At 38.6% G+C, this 13,384-nt stretch overlaps 1 pseudogene; it reads left to right on the plus strand.

Annotated features, from left to right (window-relative positions):
• Nucleotides 1-399: 399 nt before the first annotated feature.
• LOC149237951 (microtubule-associated protein TORTIFOLIA1-like) overlaps nt 400-13,384 on the plus strand; it is a 136,775-nt pseudogene continuing 123,790 nt past the window's right edge.

A 13,384-nucleotide genomic window follows, 5' to 3' on the forward strand; every position in this document is an offset into this window, starting at 1 on the left:
ACAGATTCTAAATAACATCTTGCAAGCTCATGAGGTGGTACACTCTCTTAAGAGCAATAAGCAAGCTAGATGATCATACAACTTGACCTAGCAAAAGGTTATGACAAGCTAAGCTGGTCTTACATCAGGGTAGTGCTGAGAGCTTATAGTTTCGACCACAACTGGATTAGATGGGTTATGGCCCTTGTATCCATGGCTAGTTTTTCAATCCTGCTTAATGGCTCGCCCTCAAGAACCACACTAGTTGGTTTGAAATGCGTCGACAAATGATATTCCATGTGATTTTCGCCGAAAAATCTCTCACAAACCTTTACGCCTTCTAGGGGTCTCAGGTAAAGAGATCCACTCTCCCCCTTCCTCTTTGTGCTTATGATGGAAGGGCTAGGTAGAGTGATAAAAATGGCAAGTTTTGAAGGAAGAATCCAGGGACTGAAACTTACCATAGATGGAGTTGCTTCAACTCGCCAACAATTTATGGATGACACTACGTTGCAGGGCATTCCCATTGTCAAGGAAGCCAAATCTTTTAAACAAATCTTGAACGACTTTGCTATGGCCATTGGTACAGAGGTAGGCCTTGACAAATCAAAAGTTTACATTTTTAACACTGACATTGATATTCATAGAAACCTCACCAGAATTCTGGGGTTTCAAAGGGATCAGTTACCTTCTAAGTACCTTGGAATGCCTCTTACGAACAAACCTCTAAGCAGGGGAGTGTGGAAGCTGGTAATTAACAATCTTCAGGATAGGATTAGGAAATGGACATGCCGATCTTTGGATTTGGCAGGGCGCCTTGCGCTTACAAAGGCTATCCTGCAGGCCATATCCATTTTCATGATGTCAACTCTTCTTGCTCCTATAGGAGTTATGAAATAGATTAGGAACATTCAAAGAGATTTTCTTTGGGGCAAAGGGGAAGAGAAAAATAAATGGGCTTTGGTAGCTTGGGACAAGCTCTGCAAACCTAAGGCCCATGGTGGTTTGGGGCTTCATGACCCTGAAACCCTCTGTAGAGTTTCAGGTGCAAAACTTTGGTGGAGGTTTCTTAAGGAATCGGCAACCCCTCGGGCCAAGCTTTGGAAACATAAATACGAAAATAATTGGCAGGAGAGGGATCATATCCAAATGTCTGGGCTTATCAAGGGTTCCCACATTTGGAATATTACTTTGTAAAATAGAGCCATTGTCCAGCAACACAGCTTATGGGAGATCCGAGCTGGGAACCTGGTAAGATTCTGGGAGAACAACTGGCAGCAGGAACCAAACTTGTTTAGGGAAGAAATAATCGCTCTCAAGAATGACACTGACAACAAAGGTTTATGTATGGTAAGTGACTTTTGGGATCAGGTAAGGAACAATTGTAAATGGAGAATATGGAAGTATTTGGGCTATAGTGAAGAGAGCCCTTTGAAAGGTCACGCATGCTCTCTTGCTCTAGACTTGGAACAGAGGAAGATTTTGGTATCATCCTCGTCTAAACAATTGAGATGGGGAAGAAACACGGAAGGTAACTTTAACCTCAAAGAAGCTAAATGAATAGCCCCAAGGTTTGATTATCAAAACCCTCATGAGGTATGGAAGGACCTTTACAACACCAACATTGGATGAAAATAAAGTTGTTTATGTGGTTGGTTCAACAAAAGAAAATTCTAACTTGGGAAAATCTTCTGAAAAGGGGTTTTGTTGGCCCATCCAAATGCCATCTATGTGGTTCACAATAGGAGATGATGGAACACTTACTCAACCTTTGCCCATTCACCTCTACCTTGTGGGATTGGGTGGCCTCAGTCTTCAGGCAGACTGACAGGGACAGACTCAGTATTACCAACACTTTGAAGAATTAGAGAAAACACTTCTCAGGAAATGAAATCGTCAACAAAGCTTGGACTCTGGTTCAGGGCTTCTTAATCTGGGATGTCTAGAAAGAACGCAATGGCAGGATTTTTAGGAATAAAACTGGCTCAATCCAGAAAATTATTGCACAAATATTAAGACAGCTCAAAGACATTGTTGGAGCCCTTTTAGGGAGACCTCTTGAGGACCCTACCCTACCCCAGGACACTTGTATACTGCTGCAGTTGGGTCTCCATTCGCTAGTTACCAAGAGCATAAAAAAGGGTGTGATCCAAATAAATGCTGGTAAAGACATCTAACAACCTCTTCCTCATGGTTTCTTGAAAATCAACGTAGATGGAGCCCCTAAAGGTAACACAGGGATGGCTAGTTTTGGCGGGGTCATCAGAGATGAGCAGGGGTACATAAAGGATATCTTTCATAGTCATTTGGGGACTGCCACTAATAACATGGCAGAGCTCATGGCCTTAGAGCAGTGCCTGGAAATACTAATCGAGTCAAATTTACATAATGCCATCATTGAAGCAGACTCTGAATTGGTTATTAATGTGGCCAAGAAGATATGTAATGGAAAAGCACTTGGAAAAGTTTCAAAAAATTGGCGGCTTTTGCAGGTCTTTCAGCGCATTCATTCCCACCTACAAACCCTGAGAACGATCAGCTTCGTTCATGTGTGAAGAAAATCCAATATGCTAGCTGATCATCTGGCAAATGAAGGAGTGTTTTGAAAAGAAAGTTACAGCAAGTATGCTTGGGATTCAACAACCTCGGGGAAATTGCGTGAGGATTTTCAAAGACAGGCGACCAAAGACATGGAGTACTTCTAGACTATTAGGAATGAACAAGAAGGAAGACTAGTGGAAGTAGGAGAAAGTGGAAGTGAAAGTCATTCTTAACCGTTGATCCCTCAAAAATGCTTAAAACAGAGCTTTCTATAGGGGAGGGGCACTTGGTAAACAACAGGCTTCTTAGAAGGTCGCCGACCACAGATCTTGATAGCCTTCATCATCGAATGGCTATCAGGTGGGAAAGTGATTGAAAGTTAACTATTCAAGCGGACCCGGAGATTTTTAGATCAGTGGTTTATAATCTTCATTGTGTCCTTAAAGAGGGTAAATATCATTCAAGTTTCTGATCCGATATCTCGAAGGACCGTCAGATCAACAAGGGCTTAATTGTATGGATATCGGGTTCTAAAAGTAATCGAAGGTTAAGTCTCAGACCGGACCCGAACATTTATAAACCAATGGCTCATAATCCTTATCGGATCTATGAACCAGGTAAAAGGGGTGCATGTTTCAGTGGCGATAGTGTTCGTGACTGTTGGATCTTATGGGATATGGATCGAAAGGATATCGAGTTTCAACGTGGGAGGAGGTTAAGTCCAAGAACAGAATTGAAGTTTTATACATTGACAGTTTATTTACCCTGTCGGCTTCGTAAAGATGGTAAAGGTTGTGCATATCTCCAAAGCAATCTATTTAAAAACCATTGGATCAGTGGAGGTCTTATCGAATGGCCATCGGGTCGGATAACGAGCGAAGGTTTAGATGTAATATTTAGGTATAAGGTTTCGGGTTTGTTTCGGGTTGTGTAGATGGTTAATCTACATCGGGTTAGTCCTTGTTGGTCTTTACACTTGTAAAGACATGTAATATATGTAATCTTTCTTGCAGTTAATAGAAGGCTCCACTCTTACGTGACCAAAAAACACATTTTGAATATAAATATAATGAAAAAATACACATTTTCAGATTTTTTGTCAAAAATGACATGTCAAATAAACAATGTTATGGGAAAATCCTAACAAAAAAACTTAAAAAAATAACATTTTTTATGAATTTTACATTAAAAAATAATAGTAATCATAGGTTTTTTACAAAAAAAATGATTCACATAAAAATTAAAGTGAAAATCAGATAATACAAATATTGAACATCTAACAACAATAATCAAATTTCCATTATTTTCATAAAATCTCAAAGTCAAAACATTACAAGTAAAACTAATAAAGATATCTCAAAATTGAGTTAGATTTGCATTCATAACTTAAATGTCATCAACAATATCATATAATCCATGTTCATCGTCTTCTTCAGCTTCACTATTTTCTTCTTCCACAATATTTTATTCTTGAGTTTCCTCATTTTCCTCTTCTAATGGATCTTTCATGTCTGCAAATCTCCCAAAGTGTCATTTTCCAATCATTCCACATAATGGTGGTTGAGGTTCCTTTGCCTTTTTTTCCACACATGATTCATTAAAATCTCCTTTCCTCATACCAACTTCTTACATTGCATGTGGAAGAAATTGAAGATCATTAATACTTTGTTGAATAAAATTTCATTGTAGTGGGTCTCTTTCTTTTCTTTTTTTGCTAACGCAAGAGTCGTACCTTCTATTTCAATAAATCGAAAAATAAATTACATAAAATACAATAGTCCCAAAGGAATTGTGGGCCAAAGAAATATCAAACCACTAAAGGCCATGGTCACTGAGCTCAAGCCTTAAAAGCCAAGCCAAGGTCCCACAAACAAAACTACAAAACCCATGAAAAACAAACAAAAACCTAGACCGTTCAATCCCCCCTTAGAGATCTGACAGCCAAGGCTCAAATCGGGGTGAGAACATGCATCCACTTTAAAAAAGATTCGGACCCGATGAGGAAATAGGGACCATTCTAAAAGGATTTCACGCCCAAATGGGGGGATAACCCTCAAGCATGTAGTCTGCCCAAAAACCACTGATTCCCGTCATGAAGCGCAACAAGCACAAAAGATACTGCTCACCCGGACCTGCAAACTTTTCCTTGATCATTGAATCACCTTACTAGATGCAACGGCAGAGGATGATATCGCAAGACCAAAAGGCACAGAGAATGACCACGTGATAAATGCCCTGGACCCACTAACATGCATGCTTAATCTTAACTGTGGAATCTTCGTGCCTGATCCAACGACTATGGATCATATTGCACATGCCAAGAGCACCAAGAATTACTGTGCGATGAGGGCGGTATTCCTTTCCGTCCCTTAGCCACATGTTGCTTTGTGAGTGGAATCGCTCCCAACTCCAAAAAATCACTTTCAGCTTGAAGGCCCTGCGATAAACCCGAAACCACCATGCGAGCGGTATTGCCAACACAGAAAGAAAAATAGGGGTTTTTGAGTCTGTGCGATAAATTCCCTGGACCTACCAACATGCTCACTTAATCTTGACCATAGATTCGTTGAGCTTGATCCAACGGTTGTCGAACATATCGCACGTGCCAAAATCACCGAGAATTACGGCGCGATGAGGGCGTTATTCCTTCCCGTCCCTTGGCCACATGTTGCTTTGTGAGTGGAATCGCTCCCAACTCCGAAAAATCACTTTTAGCTTGAAGGCCCTGCGATAATCCAGAAACCACCTAGCGAGTGTTTTTTCCACCATAGAAAGAAAATTTGGGGTTTTGAGTCTGCCGAGAAAGCCAGGAATCCGGCCCCTCGCCCAAACCCATCTCCTCGGGCAACTGAACCAAAGGAAGCTGAAAATTCCTTTGTTCGGCTATCTATCCAAGAAACAGTGTCTGCTGAGCAACCTCCCCCAGTGCCTTCTATGATTGTTCTTGCTAGGGTTGATGAGGCCCATAGTGACCTACATCCCCAAAATAACAGCACTTCAGAAATAACACTTCATCAATATACCAAATCAATTAGACCCATCTCTGTGGCTCTGTTGCGAAACACCATTCTGGCCTCATCCACCTGATCTTGACATAGCGCCTTTAATCTATTCTGAGGCATCTCTTTCCAACTCAGCTCAACCCTATTTTTGGTGCAGAGCACCCCTTGATTGGCCAGGATGTCCACCAATTTATTTGCTGTCCTTAGCACATGGGTAAAAATCACGGTACGTAAGCCTAGGAGGTGAAGCTGAATCCGTTGAAAGACCTGGAGCAACCTCCAGTGTTTTGAGACTTTTTCTGGCTCCGTGTTGTAGCTGATTCTCTTGACCGAGTCAATGTTTAACTCAGAACCAACTTCAACTATTATATTTTGCAGATTATTCTACTTCAGGAATTCTAAACAATGCTTAAGAGCCATTAATTCTGCCATATTATTCGTGCCTCTTCCCAAATGGTAGTGGAAAATAAAAAGGATGCAACCATTTTCATCCCTTAACACCCCTCCAAAGCCAACAATACTCGGGTTGCCTTTTGAGGCCCCATCAATGTTGTATTTCAGAAAACCCTGTGGGGGGGGGGGATGCCAGTAATCCTGCTTAGTGTCCTGTGTCATTACCTTCCTATCCAAGCCCTGTGGTATAAGCCCCTGCATACACAACTGAAGAAGTATCTGCATTTCAATTTCTGAAGGTGGATTCTTTGGGGAGGTTCTCAAAATAGTACCTACTGTCTCCTTAAGTTGTCTTAAGATCTGCTCAAAAATGCGTTGGGAGGAACTTTTTACATTTTTGAAGATTTTGTTGTTCCTTTCTTTCCAGAAATTCCATATTATGAATCTTGGCATTAAAGCCCAAGCTGAGCAAATAAATTCATAATCATAGAAGTTTTGTCTCCAGTTATTCAGGGTGTTGATAATCCTCCCTTTGTCCTTGTCTGTCTCTCGGAAAATAGTGGCAAAAGCATCCCACAAACTGGAGGTAAAAATACAACTATTGAGAAGGTGCTCCATTGTTTCCTCCTGGGCCTCACAGAGCTGGCATCTGGGAAGACCCAGAACATCCCTCTTCCAAATTTTTTCCCAAGTCAGAATTTTCTTATGATGAACCAGCCACCTGAAGAGTTTGATCTTCATCCATCCTTAATGCCTCCATAGGTTCTGCCAAACCCTGACCGGTACATTGGAGTCTAGTTCAAGGAGTTTGCGTTTTGCCTCCTTAAGATTGAAGGTACCTTCATTATTGTTACCCCATCTGAGTTGGTCATGCCCCCCTGTCACTAAAATTTTCTTTTGTTCCAACATTTTCAGAAGTGCCTCAGCTTTTGCTTTCAAGGGGCTATCATCCCTGTAACCTATATTCTTCAAGGTTCTCCATTTTCCTTCACTATTGGTTTGGTCCCAAAAATATTTTACCCTAAATAACCCTTTGGCATTAGTTTCTTTCTTGAGGTCTAGAAAGTCCTCTCTTAATAGTGTAGGTTCTTGTTGCCATTTATCCTCCCAAAACAAAGCAAGATCTCCCTCTCTGATTTCCCAGAAGCTATTTTTTTGTACTAAGCCTCTATTCTCCCAGGCCTTATTCCAGATGTGTGAGCCTTTTATGATGCCATTCATCCTTATGTGATCATTATCTTTCCAAGTGCTGGCATATTTTTCTTTCCAGATATTATCCCACTAATTTTTTGGATCTTTTACCCAACGCCACCATAATTTGGCCCCTAAAACTTTGCTTAGTGCTTCCGGATCATCCAATCGAAGACCCCCATGGTTTTTAGGTTTGCAAATCTTATCCTAGGCTACCAAGGCCCATTTATTTCTCTGCTCCCCCTTACCCCAAAGAAAGTCTCTTTGAATGGTTCTAAATTGTTGCAGAACTCCTTTTGGAGTTGGAAGGGCTGATAACATGAAGACGGGGATAGATTGAAGAACAACTTTTGTAAGCACTAACCGATCAGCCAAGTTTAAAGATCTAATAGTTAATATCCTAATTTTACTTTACATCTTATTAATCACCGACTCCCAAATGCTCTTGTGCAAAGGTTTGTCAGTTAGAGGAACTCCCAAGTATTTGGAGGGAAGGACATCCCTTTAAAAGCCCAGAATTCTGGAGATATTTCTCTGAATAGAAATATTGGTATTAAAGAAAAATATCTTAGACTTGGAGAGATTAACTTCCATACCTGTAGCCATGGCAAAGTCACACATAATTTGTTTATAAGTTAGAGCTTCCTTGACTGTGGGGATTCCCTGCACCATGGTGTCATCAACAAATTGTTGATGGGTCAAAGCCTGTCCAGTCTCAGACAGTTGGAGCCCCTTGATGTTGCCAACTTCTTTCGCATGCTTGATTGTCTGACCAAGTCCTTCCATCATGAGGATAAAGAGAAATGGAGAGAGCGGATCTCCCTGCCTGAGGCCTCTTGAAGGAGTAAAAGTCTTGGAAGGAGAACCATTAACTAGAATTGAGAAGCTAGAAGAAGTCACCAAGGCCATGACCTATATTACCCAGTTATGATCAAACCCAAAAGTTATAAGGACCTTCCTGATATAGGTCCAATTCAACTTATCATAAGCTTTGGCTAGGTCCAATTGCATGATCATGCCAACCTTCCTGTTGCTTAACAATGAGTGCACCACCTCATGCGCTTGAATGGTGTTATTGAGAATTTGTCTACCCTCCACATAACTAGATTGCTCCACAGAAACTAGAGTAGAAAGAAGTGGTTTGAGTCTATTGGAAACAACCTTGGATATTATCTTGTACACCACATTGCACAAAGCTATGGGTCTAAACCTGTCTGGAGTCTCGGCATTGTCCTATTTAGGGATCAAGGAAATGAAGGGAGTATTGAGCACCTTCAAAATGGTTCTATTCATTCTGGAATCCTCCACCACATTCCGAATGTCTTGTTTAACAATGCTCCAACAAGCTTTAAAGAAATCCACATTGAAACCATCAGGGCCTGACATTTCCTCTTGTTTACATAAATTCTCCTAGTCTTGATGATGTTTGGTAACTTGATCATTCCTAACTTTGTCAAAGCCATCCGTGATAAGGGCTTGATTGAGTTCTTGCATTTTGTCTTCAACAATTTTTTCACTTCAAAAATATTTCCAAATTCATTCTTGTTCCAGTATTTAATTCCGAGCTTGATGTGTTTTAGTCTTTTGTGTAATAGAAACATTCTTGTACCCTGAATATGCAGATCTTCTATCCACCATTTTGCAATGTTGCTGATGAAATCTGGGTGGGTGAGCGAGATATTCTCAAATCTAAAAGGTCTGTTCTTGGGGTACCAATGCCCTGAACCTCAAGTTGTACAGGCCAATGGTCCGAGCCTCCAAAGGGGAGAATTGTCGCTATCATTTCCTTGTTGGTTAGCATAAGGTCCTCTGAGATTATGAATCTGTCTAACTTTGAGGCTACTTGAGACTCTCCTCCTCTTTTATTGTTCCAAGTAAAGAGGCCATTACTCATATCAGTGTCAACTAGCTTCATATTATCTATAAAAGTTTGAAATGCAATGGAGTCTTTGCTTAAAGTTCTAGTTCCTCCTTTTTTCTCTGAAAGTGATTTGATCATGTTGAAGTCCCCACCTATGATCCATGGTACTCCTACATGTCTATCTCTTAGATCCACAAGAGAATCTAGAAACCTGAGTTTATCATCCATTCTTTGAGGGCCATAAACATTTGTGACCAGATAAGTCTCCCTATCTCCCACAAGTTGAATAACCACTGATAAATAATTCCTAGATGTATCAGCATCTATTATGCCAAGTTTTTGGGGGTTCCAAAGAGTGAGTATACCTCCTGTTGTATTATCTCCTTTAACTTCTAGAAACTCAAATCTATTGAGCCATTTGCTGTGAATTTCTTTTATTTTTTAAATGGAACATTTAGTTTCCTGGATAAAGATCATATCCAGAGCTTCTTGTTTCATTTTATTGCTAAGTATTATTTGTTTTCTTTTACTACCTAGACCTCTGATATTCCAGGATTGGAACTTCATTATTAAATATTTGTAAAGGAGTAACTGGTTAGGTCTTTCATATTACTTGAATCTATCATTAGCTTTCCACATTCCATCAATAACTCGTTCTGCTTTTTTCTGCCGCTTTTCTTTCCTGGGTTTCCAGGAGTTAATCTTGGTGTGGTTTTCATAGTTTTCACACCTTCGTTGATCTGCCTTTCATTGTTTCTTTGCCATTCCAACCCTTTAGCCCATGTTTTCCATAGAAACAGCTACTGTACTCTATTGAACTATTTTGAGGTAATGAGTCTACCCCTCCCATGGTTCCCTATTTCAAGAACCCTTCCAGATCTAGGTGTTCTCTATCAAGAATATCCTGCAGTTCATGATCCTTCATTTCCATCTCAAGGTATCCATCGCTCAGCATAGTTTCTTTCTATTTATTACTATCCTATGTTTGTTCCCTATCTTCTTCTTTCTCCTTCTCCCCCGGGCTTCCTTCCATTACTTGATCTACTTTTGTTATCTCTTCCTCTTCTTCGAGAACTTGGAACCTGTTCAGACTGGCATGTTGCCCTCTTGTTTGCTATTGCTTTTCCCCCTTTTCCTCTATATCCCACTTTGTGAAAGTTTTCAATATCTTTCATTATGGTTTCTTTACTTCTGTTCTCTATTTTACTGAGAGGGAATTCTCTAAATAGGTGGCCATGCCCATGGCACCTACGAAATCTGAAGGCAATATATTCATAATCTACTGTTTCCACCCATTCTTCATAAAAAACTTCCAAGATGACCTCATCCGGTAGAGCTCCAGAGAGATCCATCTCCACACATATTCGTGCGATGAAAGTGTATTTTCCCCTTCTAGTGGCCTCAGAGGCTTTGACAAAACTCCCTAGTTTATTTCCTATGGCAGATAATGATTCCGTTTCCCAGTAATCAAGAGGTAGAGAGTAGAGTCTTACCCAGACATCAGGGAAAAAATTCATCATCCACGACCGCATGCGTAGGCCTATTGCAGTTTAGAAGTAGGGTCCTCCTTCAAACACCCTGTCTTTGTCCTCAATATTTGTAAATACCACAGTGAAGAAACCCTTTGACCCAAGATGTAGGTCTATGCTTCCTTTTGGTTTCTAGTGGTAATCCATGCTTGTAGTGCCTTTTTAGTGGGCCATAATCCCATGAATTTGCAAATGATAGTTGAGGTCTGCATGTGGTCCCTGTGCACCTACAGAGCAGGATCATTTAAAACTACTCTGGGAGTGACCTCACCCTTGGGTTTACATGGCCCCTTTTGCGCCTTGTTTTCTACTCCTTGTTTCTTGTCTTCTTCCTCATTATCTTTTGTGATGTTTTCCTCCCTTGGTTTGGTTAAATCATGATCCACTTCCATGTTCTTTTTCCCTTCTCTTAAAGGACCTCTGACCGATTCTATTGGTTTCTTATCGCAGCTGACCACTGCCTGCCTGTAGGGGGGAGTGGAGCTCCCCCATTTGCGTGCCTCCATGGAGCTCAGAAACCTAAAACCCTAGCTCCTCATCTGTGTCCTCTGTTTGCCTCCCCTTTCTATAATTTCATTGTAGTGGGTCTCTTTCAATCACAATGAAAATTATTCCTTTTTGTAGGCAACATGCTAGTGTAGTGCATAATCATCAAGCACAAAAACAATAAGTAAGTAAATTAGTATACACACATAAAAAAAAGAAGAAAATATTAAAATTTAATTTTATATAATAAAACTTACCTGAACTTGAAAATAAATTCAAAACCTAATCTCCTTCATTTGAACATAAATATATAAGATAATTAATCAATGTTTGTGTTTTTTGATAAATGTTAACTATCTCTCCTTTTGCCTCTTTATCCTCATATGTTAACTTTTTTACGACATCATCATGAACCAATACTTGGCTATGACTCTTTCCATTTACTTGGTTCAAAAGAATAGACTTATAGCTATCATCTTTTGCCCAACATTCACCATGGATGAACTCATAATCACTTGTAATTGGATGATCTCCAAAAGAAATAAGATTTGATTTTTTCCTGTAACACGACATAGTAAAAGTTTAATTCACTTGTATATATATATATATATATATATATATATATATATATATATATATATATATATATATATATATATATATATATATATATTATGTTAATAAAACATAAAATTTCAATGTCCTACCATGTAAGTTGCCTCCTTGAGTTTCATTTTCCCTTGAAGCTTGTTAATAACATTGCAAATTGTGTGTTTGAATGAAATGTCACCAATCTCCAAAGTGGTAATGTTGTAACTTCTTGAAAGCCCGTAACTACTTCATTAAAATCTTGATAAGCGTAAGGATCACTATCATATCCAATGTCTGGGAAATTGAAACCATGAGGAATGTCTGCAATAACCAGGGCATATTCCCTTTTAGGTATGAGTTTTGCAATGTCTTCACAATCACCTTGTATTATTTGATATTGGATAGTGTCCAACCCATTCCAAATGAAATGAGTAAGAGTAGGATCAAGTTCAACATTCCTAAGATGCTTCTTTCTCAACATTTCCAACTTAATTTTTTCAATGAAGCTTTTGAAAGTATTTGGTACTCCATTTGAATCCTTCTTCGACATCTTTAATGAAATAAAAAAATATAAGTAATAAAATAAAATAAAAAATTATATGAATAAAATGAATGTAAAAATCAACATACCTTTTTGAATGCAAAATAAAAATCTTTAAGTGTTGTTGTAGAACTGGATTCTGGGTAGTTGAGTTCAACATCATTCCAGCTCTCTTCATTCAACATTTTAACAATATGTTTTTTTATTTTCATATAAATCTTATGAATGAATAAATAAAGTAAAAATTGTTAATATAGTGATATGTATAACAAATAATACCAACAACAACATGCTATATTTAAAAAAAATTATAATCCAAGAAAAAGTTAAAATAATTCAACAAACTTACTTTTGAAATTCCAAGCACATTTCCTCCAATAACAATTCACCTAACTTCACAAGACATAATATTGATTTGACTAGTTTGTCATCCTTCACTCCTTGCAATGTCCTCCAAGGTGTTATAGTCATATCATATGAAAGTTGCTTCATTTCAGGACATGTCTTACTGTTGGTACATATTATGGGTTTAAACTTTTTAACATTCTGATTTTTTATGGAAATATTCTCCCACATGTCAAAAATGTCATCAATCAATTCCCATATCTCCTTTGTTCTAAATTCCAACTAGAAAATTTTATCTATGCTTCTGAATAGTTCTGAATTTACTTTGCCACCTTTTGATTTGATTATATCCTCAATTTGATAACCTATTTCCATACAATATTCCTTTTGAAAGCTTAAACTGACCTTTGTCTTATCCCCACCACATTTTTTCTATAAATTCATTATGAATAAATATGAACCTTTGGATGAAAGTCATAGACATTCTATACTCATTATCTGCATTATGATTCCATGCCAATAACTTTGCTTTTGTTCTTGTTAAACCAACATAAATGATGCATTACACTATTTCAAAAAGATAGTTTCTAGGATATTCCTCAATCAATTGTCTTTTGGCCTCTGTTGAATGGTTCCCTCCAACTACATAATATCCGTAGTCAAAACATTGTGTCCTATCAAATGCCTCCTTGTTGGGAACTTGATTTGGATAAAAAGGAACCACATAATCCACCACATGTGCATATGGATTGTACCTGAATAATGTTTTAAAATTATGGACATGTAGGTGATGTGCCTTTCTAATTTCATATTGAGATTGTCCTTCATCTAACCTATAGAATTAGGTGACATTAAGCTCAAATGTTTTGCCACCATTAATTAATTTACTCTTCCTCAAGTGATTCTGAATGGCATTTTATTTTGT

This window comes from Pinus tabuliformis, chromosome 8, assembly GCF_031772625.1.
Source record: "Pinus tabuliformis cultivar Carrire ecotype Pingquan chromosome 8, CPIR1, whole genome shotgun sequence".
Taxonomy (NCBI): Eukaryota; Viridiplantae; Streptophyta; class Pinopsida; order Pinales; family Pinaceae; genus Pinus; species Pinus tabuliformis.